Genomic DNA, 15,742 nt, shown 5'->3' with positions numbered 1-15,742 from the left:
CTCTGTGGTAATTGTCTCCCTGATGTCTTCTATGCTTCTCCCACCCCACTAGTGTCCTCATGATTGTTCCTTTAAATTCTGGATCAGAATATATATATATATATATATATATATATATATATATATATATACACACACACACACACATATTGCGGAGATTTGGTATGGGGGAGAAACAGATATATAATATATATCTGTTATATATATATATATATATATATATATATATATATATAATATTATATATATATAATATATTATAATATGTTACTTATATCTGCTTTTCTCAGATCTTTGACCATGACCTCTTCTTGTTCTTTCTTTTGGGATGAATTCCTTCATATTGGCATTTTGTCTAGGTCTTTATGTTCTTCTGTGTGTTAGGAAAGCCTGTTATGTTTCCTGCTCCTGAGAGTAATGGCTTTATGAAGAAAAGATCATATAATGCCGAAGGCTTGGTACTTCAGGATGTATCTCTGGTGTGTGCTCTATGGACTGTGCTGCTATGTTATGGCTACTCTATCCCTCATGTCAGTTCTCTGCAGAATTTCTCCTTGTCTGCATGGGGGGTGTATGGACCTTGGCCACAGTGTGGTGAGTGTTAACTACGTGTGTTTTCATCTGCTTGCTAAAAGAGAACTGATTCTATTTCCACTAGAATTGAAGCTTTGCAAACTTTATGGTCAGTAGGTGTGGTGCATGCAGGGATTTGTGCTGGTCTTCTGGGGGAGGGGTCCATTACACTTGAGGTTAGGCCAACGTGCCTGAGAAAAGCCATACCAGTGGAGCACAGAGGGGTGGACTTGGTATAAACAGCTTAGACAGCCAGTATTGGTTCTGTGCTGTTTACTGAATTTGGTTTATGCTGAGGAGTGGGAGAGGGAAATGGGACCTGCTGGTTCTTTTGTCCGTGGAGAGGCAATGCCACCTCTCACAGATGTGCTGCAAAAAGTACAAAACTGTCTTTCCCTATGCCTCTTAGGTGATCCTCAGTTTATGCAGTCTGCCTGGGATTGTTTGCCTGCCTCTGCTCCAGGAGTAGGGCAGCATTCTCAGGTCTCTATCACAACCAAATCTGGGGACCTTTGAAACTCCAGTCTTTGACACCCACTGGTTGCAAAAACTCAGGAAATTCAGCCCCTCTCCTTTTCCGAGCCAACGGCTTTGCGGAACTGATCTCCTTGTGCTGATCCCTGTGTACTCCACTCACTCTCTCTTGCCTTTCTCCACAACCATAGTTCCCTCCCCTCCACAGCACCCGCAATCTGTTTCTCCCCCATACCAAGTCTCCGCAATGCCCATGTTCCTTGAAGAGACCTCTTCTCTCCCTTTGGTTCTGCAGTTTGTTCTTTCAGTCCTCAGGTGGACTTATTGAGTATTCAGAATGATTTGACAGTTATCTAGCTGTGTTCGAGGGACAAGGCAAGCTAGCAGTCGTCCTACTACACCACTATCTTTGCCTTAGTAAAATTTTTAAATTTTCATTACTGTTATTGTACTTTTCAACTTGAGAAATTCCATTTGGGTCTTTTTTCATAATTTTTGTCTGTATGGTTTCTATACTTTCCCTTAATTTTTTAAGTGTGTTTTCCTTTACTTCTTTGAATATAGTAGTTGTTTTGAAGTGTTTGTCTGTTGTTTATTAAGCAACATATGAGAACATTTGGAAACTGATTCTATGAACAGTTTTTCTCCTAAAATATGGATTACTCTTTCCTGTTTCTTAAAATCGAAAATTTTAGGTAGCATGTTATACCAATTATAGATTTGATTTCCCTCTGAAATTTGTTTTTGTAGTTTTGTGTTTCTTTTTCTATTTGGTTCTTTCTTTGATAATTTGTCAAACTAAATTTGTGAGATCAGTCTCACTTGCAGTGGGGTACTGCAGATGTCTCTAATTTTTAAAAAATAAATATTTTTATTTTTAAACCTGACTTCATAGATGTCATTCTTATGTATTTGTAGATTGGTGGGCAGATAAATATTAGATAGAGATTTGTGATTAACTACCTCAATCTAGTAAGGCTTCTGTCGATGGCTCTGTGCATAAAGGAACACACTGAAAGCTCAGGCCATTTGTAAGTCTTTCTATCTTTTTCTTTCATTGGACTCTTTTGCATCTGCTATTCACATGTACATATCCTCAGTATTTGACAGGTATATGAAGCTGGTTGGGACTCTGTCCATTCTTTGTTATACATGTACACAGGCTCAGGGAGACATATCCTTATTCCTACCATGCAACTTAGGTAGTTGTTTTTGCTTCTCATTAAGCATATTTGTCACCTGTAAGTTATTGACTAAGACCAGATTTCTATCAATTAATCTCATCCTCGTGGTATCTAGCAGAATTTTCTTGAAGTATCTGTCATTTAAATGTCATTCTTCCCTAGTTTCATTTCTTCCTTGTTTTATACATTAATTTGGCCTTTACAATGAGAAACATTGAATGTATATGCTCATGTCACCATCTCATCTGAAAGTCTTCCTAGCTTGTATCTGAATAGTTCAGCATTTTCAAAAAAAGTCTTACTTACTTCGCATTACTAGTTTTTTTTAGCAGTCAGTGAGATTTTTAGCTTTTAAACAAGTCATCTGAGTATCTCTTCCATTATATATTTTATTTTGGACTGTGACATAAATTGTGACCTTATGTGCATTTTTTCTCTAAAGTTCTTAAAAAGAAAAGCTTTAATTATAGGTAGAATGTAATGCATTGCACTAGTGAAGAGATTAATATACCCAAATGCAATTTGAACCCAATTTCAGGTGAAATATTAACTGCAGAATCCTCAGTTCCTGTTAAAATTAAATTGTTTTTCTTAAACAAAAGTGAGGTTAATGATAACATAGTATGTGTTAATAAAATAGAGAAATGAAAACATGAACAACTTGAAATCTTATACTCAGGGATGACTTATCATCCTTGAATATTTAAATTTTTTTTACTATCATATATCATTTTATTAATTCATCCTTTCAATAATTGTTTATCATTGGCTTTTGAGCATCTGTATATACAAAACACTTTTATAAGGTGAACAAAATAATACCACTGGGCTCATAAATTTTACATTCTAATTGTAGCCTACTGTTTGGAGTTTTATAAAGAGGTTTTTCTTTCTTCTAATTCATTCCTAGGCTATGAATCTGGCTGACTGTTCTATTCTTTTTGATCAGCTAGTGCTCTTTTACAGCCGTAATGTCTGTTTCCTCAGAGTCAAATCTCTTCATGATAAGAAAAGTTACACAATTAGGGTTTGTCATTAGACTTTCTGACCTAAACTATCAATATATCTTTCTTTGGAGGGGATTGAGCCAAAGGAGCTGTGAAATTCTTGTATATAATGAAAGTTGGTTACTTGCTTTTCAGTGGTATTGGATAAAATTGATCTGCAAATGCACAGCATAAAAACCATAGTGAGAATATTTGATAAACCCGAAGTCAGAATTTCTCTATAACTTAGAAAGACAACATGTAAAATTTTGTTTGAATATAGATACATGGGATTTGATGGGACATTTCATTCATTCATAACAAGAGGACAAAGTATTTAACATCAAGGATTCTTTTGCAATAGTGAGTATCTTGTTAACATACATGAAACCCAATAACCAGAAGGTTCACGGTTAAAATGGAATGTCAAGTTAGGGGTCAGGGTTGAACTTGGGATGTATCTCTAATCTTGTATATAATAAATCACAAAATTCAGAAATTCTTTAGAGATGAACATTTTACTCTAAAGAAATTACTAGATAATATGCCATTTTGCCAGGCCTGCCAAGTAATTTTATTCACTGTACCTGGGTGTATCTTAACTCAGAATTGTCAGAAAAATTTCCTGATTGGGAGTAAAAGAACGTTTCTTAAGATACGGTATGTCAAACCTGAAACTTTCTAAAAGAAAGGCAGCAGAGTTTGTATAATCATAATAATTGTAGGTTGCTGTGATACCTGGGAAGAAGCTGAAGAGAGTTGGAAACTAATGAAGGCAAGCCAGGTTCTTTTCCTGAGTCTACCAAAACTAGATGTACAGTCTTGCAAAGTCATTTAAAGTAGCAGGGCTACACGGTTTACCTATTAAATGAGAATTGTGACTAGAGTTCTCTATGCCTACTCCTATCATTATAATCTAAATATAGTTTTCATATGTTTTCTCCAGTTCTCTTTCAGCAGACACAATATAAGTGTTTCAGATTGAACCTTAAAAATTATCTAAATACTAGATCCCCAATGAATGAATATATGGTAGAAAATAACATTTAATAGAAAGAATTTTAATAGAACACTTATATTTGCCAGTTTTAACCATCCATAGTCTGTATTTCATATTCTACATACCTGACAAACTTTCTGAATGAATATGGACAGAGGCACACAAAATAATTACATTAATTGAACTATTCATTAAATGATAGTGGGAAGGAATTCATTAAATGTAAATACAATGTCCAAAGATATACTGCCATGTTTCTGAGACACGGTTGTCACTCCAAAAACAGCATTTTTAATGAATTGATAAATTGATTAACTGAGATGTAATTTAGCATCTATATTAGGTATTCCAATTTAATTCAAATTAAATTTGTGAACCATAAACCCAAATGTGGTCAAACTTCAGTCCAGGTTGTTTTTATTTTTTTAAATTTTTTTTTATTTTAATGTTTTTTTATTATATTACGTTAGTCACCATACAGTACATCCCTGGTTTCCGATGTAAATTTCAATGACTCATTGGTTGCGTATAACACCCGGTGCACCATGCAATACGTGACCTCCTTACTCCCCAACACCAGTCTATCCCATTCCCCCACCCCCCTCCCCTCTGAAGCCCTCAGTTTGTTTCTCAGAGTCCATAGTCTCTCATGCTTCATTCCCCCTTCTGATTACCCCCCCTTTCTTTATTCCTTTCTTCCCCTACCGATCTTCCTAGTTCTTATGTTCCATAGATGAGAGAAATCATATGATAGTTGTCTTTCTCTGCTTGACTTATTTCACTAAGCATTATCTCCTCCAGTGCCGTCCATGTTGCAGCAAATGTTGAGAACTCGTTATTTCTCATAGCTGAGTAATATTCCATTGTATATATGGATCACATCTTCTTAATCCAGTCATCTGTTGAAGAGCATCTCGGCTCCTTCCATGATTTAGCTATTGTGGACAATGCTGCTATGAACATTGGGGTGCACATGGCCCTTCTCTTCACTACGTCTGTATCTTTGGGGTAAATACCCAGTAGTGCAATGGCTGGGTCATAGGGTAGCTCAATTTTTAACTTTTTAAGGGACCTCCACACTGTTTTCCAGAGTGGCTGTACCAACTTGCTTTCCCACCAACAATGTAGGAGGGATCCCCTTTCTCCACATCCTCTCCAGCAATTGTTGTTTCTTGCCTTGTCTATTTTTGCCATTCTAACTGGCGTAAGGTGGTATCTCAGTGTGGTTTTGATTTGAATTTCCCTGATGGCTAATGATTTTGAACATTTTTTCATGTGTCTGTTAGCCATTTGTATGTCATCATTGGAAAAGTGTCTGTTCATATCTTCTGCCCATTTTATGATTTGTTTATTTGTTTCTCGCGTATTGAGTTTGAGAAGTTCTTTGTAGATCTTGAATAGCAGTCTTTTATTTGTAGCATCATTTGCAAATATATTCTCCCATTCTGTGGGCTGCCTCTTAGTTTTTTTGACTGTTTCCTTTGCTGTGCAGAAGCTTTTTATCTTGATGAAGTCCCACAAGTTCATTTTATCTTTTGTTTCTCTTGCCTTTGGAGATGTGTCATGAAAAAGGTTGCTTTGGCCGATGTCGTAGAGGTTGTTGCCTATGTTCTCCTCTAGGATTTTGATGGATTCCTGTCTCACATCTAGGTCTTTCGTCCATTTGGAGTTTATCGTTTTGTGTGGTGTGAGAGAGTGGTCAAGTTTCATTCTTTTGCATGTAGCTGTCCAATTTTCCCAGCACCATTTATTGAAGAGACTGTCTTTTTTCCACCGGATGTTTTTTCCTGCTTTATCAAATATTAGTTGCCCAAAGAGCCGAGGGTCCATTTCTGGGCTCTCTATTCTGTTCCATTGGTCTATGTGTCTGTTTTTGTGCCATTACCATGCTGTCTTTGTGATCACAGCTTTGTAGTACAGCTCGAAATCCGGCATTGTGATGCCCCCAGCTTTGTTTTTCCTTTTCAACAGTTCCTTGGCGATTCGGGGCCTTTTCTGGTTCCATACAAATTTAAGGACTATTTGTTCCAGTTCTTTGAAAAATGTCCTCGGTATTTTGATTGGGATAGCATTGAAAGTGTAGATTGCTCTGGGTAGCATGGACATTTTAACTATGTTAATTCTTCCGATCCATTCCAGATGGAATATTTTTCCATCTTTTTGTGTCTTCCTCAATGTCTTTCAAGAGTGATTTATAGTTTCTAGACTATAGATCCTTCACATCTCTGGTTAAGTTAATTCCAAGGTAACGTATGGTTTTTGGTGCTATTGTAAATGGGATGGATTCCCTAATTTCTCTTTCTTCAGTCTCATTATTCGTGTATAGAAATGCAACTGATTTCTGAGCATTGATTTTGTATCCCGCCACATTACTGAATTGCTCTATAACTTCTAATAGTTTGGGAGTAGATTCTTTTGGGTTTTCCATATAGAGTATCATGTCATCTGTGAAGAGAGACATTTTGACTTCTTCTTTGCCGATTTGGATACATTTTATCCTTTTTTTTTTTGTCTGATTGCTGTTGCAAGGACTTCTAGTACTATGTTGAATAATAGTGGCGAGAGTGGGCATCCTTGTCGTGTTCCCGATCTTAAAAGAAAGGCTTCCAGCTTTTCCCCATTGAGAATAATATTTGCTGTAGGCTTTTCATAGATGGTTTTTATGAGATTGAGGAATGTACCCTCTATTCCTACACTCTGAAGGGTTTTAATCAGGAAAGGATGCTGTATTTTGTCAAATGCTGTTTCTGCATCAATTGAGAGGATCATATGGTTCCTGAGTCTTTTCTTGTTGATATGATGTATCACGCTGATCGATTTGCGAATATTGAACCATGCTTGCATCCCAGGGATGAATCCCACTTGGTCATGATGGATAAACCTTTTAATGTGCTGTTGGATTCTATTAGCCAGGATCGTGTTGAGGATTTTGGCGTCCATATTCATTAGGGAAATTGGTCTGTAATTCTCCTTTTTGATGGGGTCTTTGCCTGGTTTGGGGATCAAGGTAATATTGGCCTCATTGAATGAGTTTGGTAGCTTTCCTCTGTTTCTATTTTTTGAAATAGCTTTAGGAGAATAGGTATTATATCTTCTCTGAATGTTTGGTAGAATTCCCCAGGAAAACCGTCTGGGCCTGGAGTTTTGTTATTTGGAAGGTTGTTTATCACTGGCTCAATCTCTTCATAATTAATTGGCCTGTTTAAAAAATCAGTTTCTTCCTGTTTTAGTCTTGGTAGTTCATGCTTCCAGGAAGGCCTCTATCTGTTCCAGATTGCTTAATTTATTGGCGTATAGCTGTTTATAAAAGTTTCTAATAATCCTTCCAATTTCGTTGGTGTTGGTTGTGACCTCTCCTTTTTCATTCATAATTTTATTAATTTGGGTCCTTTCTCTATTCTTTTGGATAAGTCTTGCCAGTGGTCTGTCAATTTTATTAATTCTCTCAAAGAACCAGCTTCTAGTTCTGTTGATCTGCATTACTGTACTCCTCATTTCTAATTCATTGATTTCTGCTCTAATCTTGGTCAACCGCTTCTTCGTGCGTGGATTAGGCCTGTCCCTCTGTTGCTGTTCCAGCTTCTTGAGGTGAGAATATAAAAACTGCATTTTAGATTTTTCTATTCTTTTGAGTGATGCTTGGATGGCTATGTACTTCCCCCTTAGGACTGCCTTTGCAGTATTTCATAGGTTTTGGACCATTGTGTTTTCATTCTCGTTGGTCTCCATAAATTGTTTAAATTGATTTTTGATTTCCTGGTTTATCGAGTCATTCCTGAGCAGGATGGTTCTTAGTCTCCAAGTGTTTGAGTTTCTTCCAAATTTTTCCTTGTGTTTGAGTTCCAATTTCAGAACGTTGTGGTCTGCGAATATGCAGGGAATAATTTCAGTCTTTTGGTATCGGTTGAGACCTGTTTTGTGTCCCAGAACATGGTCTATTCTTGAGAATGTTCCATGGGCATTAGAACAGAATGAGTATTCTTTGGTTCTGGGGTATAGTGTTCTATATATATCTATGAGGTCCAACTCGTCGAGTATGGCATTCAAAGCTCTTGTTTCTTTGCTGATTTCTTGCTTAGGTGATCTGTCTGTTGCTGATAGTGGAGTGTTGAGGTCTCCTACTATTAGTGTATTTTTATCTGTATGTCTCTTTATTGTGGCTAAGAGTTGGCTTGTGTATCTTGCTGCTCCCCTGTTGGGGGCATATATGTTTATAATTGTCATATCCACTTGTTGGATACATCCTTTAAGAATAATATAGTGCCCTTCTGTGTCTCTAACTATAGTCTTTAGTTTAAAATCCAATCTCTCTGATATGAGAATTGCTACCCCAGCTTTCTTTTGAGGTCCACTGGCGTGAAAGATGGTACTCCATCCCTTTACTTTCAGTCTGAATGTATCTTTAGGTTCAAAATGAGTCTCTTTTAGACAGCAAATGGATGGGTCATGTCTTTTTATCCAATCTGCAACCCTGTGGTATTTATGGGAGCATTTAGACCATTTACATTGAGACTGATTATTGGGAGATATGATTTTAATGATGCCATGTTGCCAGTAAAGTCTTTGTTTCTATAGATTGTGACTTTCTGTTCTGTATCACTCTTGGGGCCTTTTTATTTTTATAGAACCCCCCTTAATATCTCCTGTAGGGCTGGTTTTGTGGTTACAAAATTGGTCAGTGACTGGCAATTCTGAAAGGTCTTTATTTCTCCATCAATTCTGAATGACAGCCTTGTTGTATAAAGGATCCATGGCTGAATGTTTTTCTCTGAAAGAGCTTCAAAGATGCCCCCCCCCGCCCACAACCCTTTCTCTCATTCCAGGTCTGTGTAGACAGGTCTGACGTAATTCTAATACCTTTGCCTTGGTACGTGAGAAATTTCTTTGCCCTGGCCGCTTTCAGTACTGTATCCTTGGATCTAATATTTGCGAAATGCACTATGACGTGACGCGGTGTAGGTTTGTCATGGTTGAGTTTGGGAGGGGTCCTCTCTGCCTCTTGGACACGAATGTTTGTTTCCCTTGCTAGATTAGGGAAGTTTTCAGCTACAATTCGTTCAAATATCTCTTCTAGACCTCTGTTTTTCTCCATCCCCTCGGGGATGCCAGTGATTCTGACATTGGAACGTTTCATTGAGTCAGTAATCTCCCATAACCTACGTTCCTGAGCGTGGATTTTTTTGAGTCCAGATTCTATTTTAGCTTTCTCTTCTACTAACCCATCCTCCAATTTGCTGATACGTTCTTCTGCCTCATTTACCCTGGCCATCAGAGCCTCTAGTTTTGACTGCATTTGGCTCATAGAATTTTTAATTTCTGCCAGATTCAGTCTCATTACTGCCCTTAGAGATTCTATATTTTCATTAACATTTTCTTTAATACTTTTTTCGAGTCTACACATCATCCTGAGTGTTGTTACTCTGAAATCCATTTCTGATAATTTGGTTATATCCATTTCCATTAGTTCTGTGGCAGAGGCCACAGACTCATTGTCTTTTCTTTGCTGGAGGGGGCTTCTCCTTCTCATCATTCTGATGAGGAGAGGTTGTGGGGTTGTCCAGAGCCCAAATTATTGACCAGGACCCAGGCCGTGCGCCCTTGTTTTATAGGGATCTTAGGGATGTGGGCTTCTTGATTTTTCAGTCTGTCTTCTGGGGGAGGGGCCTGCCGCGCAGATACTCAGGCAACCCTGTTTGGGTAGAGTCTCCATGTCCCGTGCGAGGGGGGATAGGGATGGGCACACTGTGAGCCGGTCTTTCCAGGCTTTTGTTCTCTTGCAGCTTTCCCTGGCAGTTTGCTGTGCCTCTTCTGAGAGTCAAAGCAGCAGTGGCCAATCTCTGCCCCTATCTCAGAACAGAGGGATCGCGGACAGTCCTCCACTGATGTTCTGGCCACTTTAACTCTGTTTCTGTTGGTGCTGCTCAACCCTGCAGCATCCCGGGATGTGCGCCCCACACCCGGCATCCCAGCCCTCACTTCTAGGGCCGGTGCGTCTCTGTCCTTTGTGTTCCTAACACCGCCAGCCACCCCCGCGCGCACTGGAGCTCCCGGTCTCAGTCTGGTTCCAGTGAGCGCACCGGAGCTCCGGTTTTCAGTCTGGTGGCGCGTTCCCCTGCTCACAGTCTCAGTCTGCTCTCTCGGGGGTGCCGGTCTGCCTGTCCGCCAGCTCCCCGGTGCAGGTGGCTACCGCTTTCCGGCGCCCAAACGCGGTGGCTCCCCCTCCCACTTCCGTTTATCTTCCGATATCTGTGCGCAGTTTCACGGCTCCCCGCTTCATACCTCAATACTCAGCACTGGAAATGTTCATTTGTAGAGATTCAGATGTATCTTCCTGCGTCTCATGCTGATTCTGTGGATGTTCAGGCTGGTCTGGTACCTATCCAACTCGACTCAGTGGACCAGCTGAAAAAGGGGTCCCCTACTCCTCTGCCATCTTAACTCCAAGCCAGGTTTTTTTTTAATAGTAGACCTTAGATCATGTAGTGTAAGAAGCTTGCCAGTGCTAACTCAGTCATTTAAGCATTTCTTGGCATCACTGAAAAACTGACATCTTTACCAGTTATCGAATGCCCATTTGTGCTCAATAATTGTTCCAGGCTTGAGGACGACAGGTATTTGTCATAGAAGCTGATTTCTACCTCCAGTGGACTGGTACTGGATATTGGGAAATCTCAGCAGTAGACTTAGAGCAGCATTGTATTATTCCACTTCTCAGGTATGAAAACAGCAGTAGAGAAACAAAGAATAAACAGGAACACTGGGACCTACAATATACATTTACTGTATTTATTCACTTAAAAGTCATTTCACAGGGGCGCCTGGGTGGCACAGCAGTTAAGCGCCTGCCTTCGGCTCAGGGTGTGATCCCGGCGTTCTGGGATCGAGCCCCACGTCAGGCTCCTCTGCTATGAGCCTGCTTCTTCCTCTCCCACTCCCCCTGCTTGTGTTCCCTCTGTCGCTGGCTGTCTCTGTCTCTGTCAAATAAATAAATAAAATCTTTAAAAATAATAATAATAAAATAAAAGTCATTTCACAGTCACTTTGAAATAAGCAGTTTGACAGATGCTAATAGAACAACAAAAAAGCTCAACTACTATTGTTATTGCAATAGCTAAAGAGAGTTAGTCTAGAAATATTCTTTTTTCAAGCAATTATGCCTAAGTAATTAATTTTGACTACTTTTAAGAACTACTAGTATTGTGATGGCCTTTCTACCAATTGTGATCATTGTGATGTCTTTAAGACATACTTTTCTTTGAACTTTTGTCTTGTTATGCCAAATGAATTTATGTTTTAAAATATATCATAATTCTCTAATTATCAATACTTACTTTCTAAAAGCCTTTGAGTGGTTAATAACATTAATCTGAAAATGAGTTTTCCTTATTGGGGTGGGCAGAAATATGCTGATATATACTCAGTGGAATAGCACTTTTAAGTCTTGTTCTACTATTAAAACCCTACCTCACCTTGGAGCAATAATATATCAATCTCTTTTGAGCCTTATTTTCTATTGTTATTATTATTGTCATCATCATCATCAATGACTGATGCAGCCAAAATTTAGGACTGATTTTTGAGACTTTTCTTCTCCTCACTCCTTATATTCAACATATTGATAATTTCTTTTTTTTTCCCTCTGTGTTACATATCTAGAATCTAAACACTTTTTAATATCTTCTGTGTTAAAATCCAAGTCAAAGAAACCAGTACCTCTCACCTAGGCTGTGACAATCTTCCTCTAAGTGGCCTACCTGCCTCTCTTTTCCCACTTCATCTAAACACCAACATTAATTTCAACTACTCTCACATTGTTCTTTCTGTCCTTGAACATGCCAAACCTACTTTCATGTCAGAACTTTTCTACTTGCTCTTATTTCTAACTGTAACATTCTTCCAATCCTTCCACTACCCAGAAGACAGTCTCTATCACAGTATTTTAATTTACTTCTTATAAGACTCAGAAATTAACACTAGAATAGTAGGAAATGTTGTGTTAGGGCTGTCTCTTCACCCTAGAATGTAAGCTGCTTAAGAGCCAAGGAGGCGCCCCTGGGTGGCTCAGTTGTTAAGCATCTGCCTTCGGCTCAGGACGTGATCCCGGCATTCTGGGATTGAGCCCCACATCAGGCTCCTCCGCTGGGAGCCTGCTTCTTCCTCTCTCACTCCCCCTGCTTATGTTCCCTCTCTCACTGGCTGTCTATCTCTCTGTTGAATGAATAAATAAAATCTTAAAAAAAAAAAAAAGCCATAGAATTTGTGTCGATTAAATGCACGCTGCCTTATTTTTCATTCTATTTTCATTGCCTAGAAAAGCACATAATAAATAATTTATAAGCACATAATTCATGCTCAATAAATATTTGTTATTTAACTGAATGGCTAATTCATATGAGAGATCAGAAAACACTTCTCAGAAGTAATACTAAGCTAAGTCTTCGAAAATTGGTAGGAATTAACCAAAGATGAGAGTGGGTCTGAAGCAGAAGGATCAGAATTTATGAAGACATCATAAAAAACACCACTATTATCACAACTGAATAAAAAATTAATATGATTTTTTTCCCAAAATTCTAAATACAAGTAATGGGAAAATTTAAAGACTGCCTTAGAGTAAAGCTTCTGGGATAGGCATGTAAAATTTTAGATAACCAATTCATTTGTGAAGCATAAAAGTCTAAAATTGTTGTGTTTTAATGAAAAAAATTATCCTATGAATCCTGTTCTTACTGGCTTGAATTCAAACTTGTACATTTAGTCAACAATATATTCACTGTCAAGTTCAGTATTCATCAGTTTAACCTCATTTTGACAACAAAACGTACCACCTGCTCTGCTGCCAGGAAACTGACTCAGTCTCATTTATATCTTGTTTTCTTTTTAATTAGCCTTTTCTTGCTAGATAGATGCCTGTGACCTAGATAATTACCCTAAGCCTGCTCCTACAGACCACAACACTTTGATAACTTATTTCTTTAGCTCAGTGTATCCCAGTACAATAACACGTATTGCATAAGCAGATATATATACATATGTACTTATTCATTTTGCCCTATCCGTGGAATCAGAGATTTCATGACTTCTAAGCAAAACTCATCAATGACTTACCATTGTACTTAGAATAATATCTATATTCTTCCCTTGGCTCATAAAATCCAATATGATCCAACCACTAAGTACATTTGATTTTTTGCCAAAGTTCTTCTGGCTTTGTTGCAGTTCTTCAAATACAGTACAGTCCAGGGGCTTTTCACTTTTTACTCCTTTGCCTGAATGCTTTTTCTCAGATATTCATTGTATTTATTCCCTCACTTCATTCAAACCTCTACTCCATTGTTATCACTTCAGAGACATTTTCACTAACCACTCTATCTGAAATAGATCCCCTCCCCAGTCTCTTTCCAGCCTTATTTACTATTTTATTTTTATTTTATGAATTTTTCACAGCCTGATTATATTTGATTCTTTAATTGTTTTTGCCTCTCTCCACCATTGAAATGTAATCTCCGTGTAGAAAGACATTCTGTAATATTGTAGCCCCATTCTTAAAATGATGCCTTCCACATTTTAGGAATTATATAAGTATTTGTGAGTGGATGGATGAATTCAAGAAAATAATATACTGAGCAAGGTAGCCTAGCAATTAAGGAAGTTCTGCTAAAGAGAGTTGAAGAAGGTTAGGGATGACCGAGAAAGGATGGTAGCTGCTGTAATACTTGGTAACATTTCTTTGACCTTCATTCTTTCTGAAAACAGGACCCCTTAAAGTTCAGGAGCATCATCAATCGAGCTGACTACAAATATTTAGTTTACCTTCACCTGAGGAAGCTCATTGCTTTGTTCAGTTCATTCCTGTGTCCAATGATCTCACATTTTTATTCTTTTCTTTCATTTTGTCTTGTTTCTATGTTATATTTGGACTCCCACTTTGGTTTGTAAAGCAATATTCTCCTTTATATGTGCCATGATTAATGTTACATTCTTTCATTTACAAACTGAAAAATATGTTTTTTCAGGGAAAAACAAAGAAAAAATATAGATACTTTTATACTATATGTCTTTTATACTGTATAGGTATATATATATATATATATATATGCTTTTTATATATTTTATTTTTTTAATGGCATGGTATGCTATCTCTGATGACATTTCTATTCTTTCAATAATCAATATTTGTTTTCTTAAAATTAGATTATAGTGATGCTTGCATAACTGTTTAAACTTACTTAAAAATATTGAATTGCACACTTAAAAAGAGTAGATTTTATGGTATGTGATAGCTTGATAAATCTTATTTTAAAAAATCGATATTTGGGCACCTGGGTAGCTCAGTCAGTTAAGCGCCTGCCTCCAGCTCAGGTCATGATCTCAGGGTCCTGGGATCAATCCAGTGTCAGGCTCCCCACACAGCAGGGAGTCTATTTCTCCCTCTCCTCTTTTTTTATAATAATTTTTTATTATGTTAGTCACCATACAGTACATCCCTAGTTTTTGATGTAATGTTCCATGATTCATTACTTGCATATAACACCCAGTGCACCATGCAATACGTGCCCTCCTCAATACCCATCACCGGCCTATCCCAATCCCCCTCCCCGCTCCCCTCTGAAGCCCTCAGTTTGTTTCCCAGAGACCATAGTGTCTCATGGTTCATTCCCCCTTCTGTTTACCCCCCCTTCATTCTTCCCTTTCTTCTACTGATCTTCCTATTTCTTATGTTCCATAAATGAGTGAAACCATATGATAATTGTCTTTCTCTGCTTGACTTATTTCACTTAGCAGCGAATTTTCAAAGCTCTCTCCCTCTCCTGCTCGTCCCTCCACCCCCCTGCCATGCATGCACACTCTCTCTCTCTCTCAAATAAATAAATGAAAATCTTTAAAAAAAATTTAAAAAATCAATATTCATGCTTGGTATTAGGTCATTACAATCAGAGTACTGAGGCATTTTTTTCCCCTGAATCTTTGCACAGTTAGATTGTTAAGACGCACACACACACACACACACACACACACACACACACACTCAGAGAGTATATCTTTAGTATCTTAAAAAAGTGTCGGTCAAAACCACTTTTTCACTATCCCCTAAATCATGTGAAGTGTACCAGAGATTGGGAGGTTACTTTTGTCAAGTTCCCACCTAGATAGCTGTAACTATATTCAGTGGGTTGTGTTCTAGGTAAAGTGTCCTGTTTTCAAAGAAAACTAAACTAGCTCAACTAAACCCCTATTTCCATTTACTAATAATCTCTCCAAATTGCCTCTCTTCTTATACACTAGTGAACTGGGTGTCCTGGCCTAGCATTTTCAGCCATCGGCTATTTAGTATTTTGTCTCTGAGTTCTCACCGTCAATATAAAGGATTTCTTTGAACACTGGTTAAAGAAATGAGCACAGCATGTGCTCCCTCCAGATCCAGTCATTTGTGTCTGGTTTGTGGCTTCATTTAGTCACTTAAGCAACATTCAATGAAGAAAAGTCAGGGTTGGCAGACATTCCAAGTGCATCTACTCAAATAT

The sequence above is a fragment of the Ursus americanus genome, chromosome 9, assembly GCF_024610735.1.
Source record: "Ursus americanus isolate L20-20 chromosome 9, mUrsAme1.1.p, whole genome shotgun sequence".
NCBI lineage: Eukaryota > Metazoa > Chordata > Mammalia > Carnivora > Ursidae > Ursus > Ursus americanus.
This window is presented reverse-complemented; position numbering follows the sequence as displayed.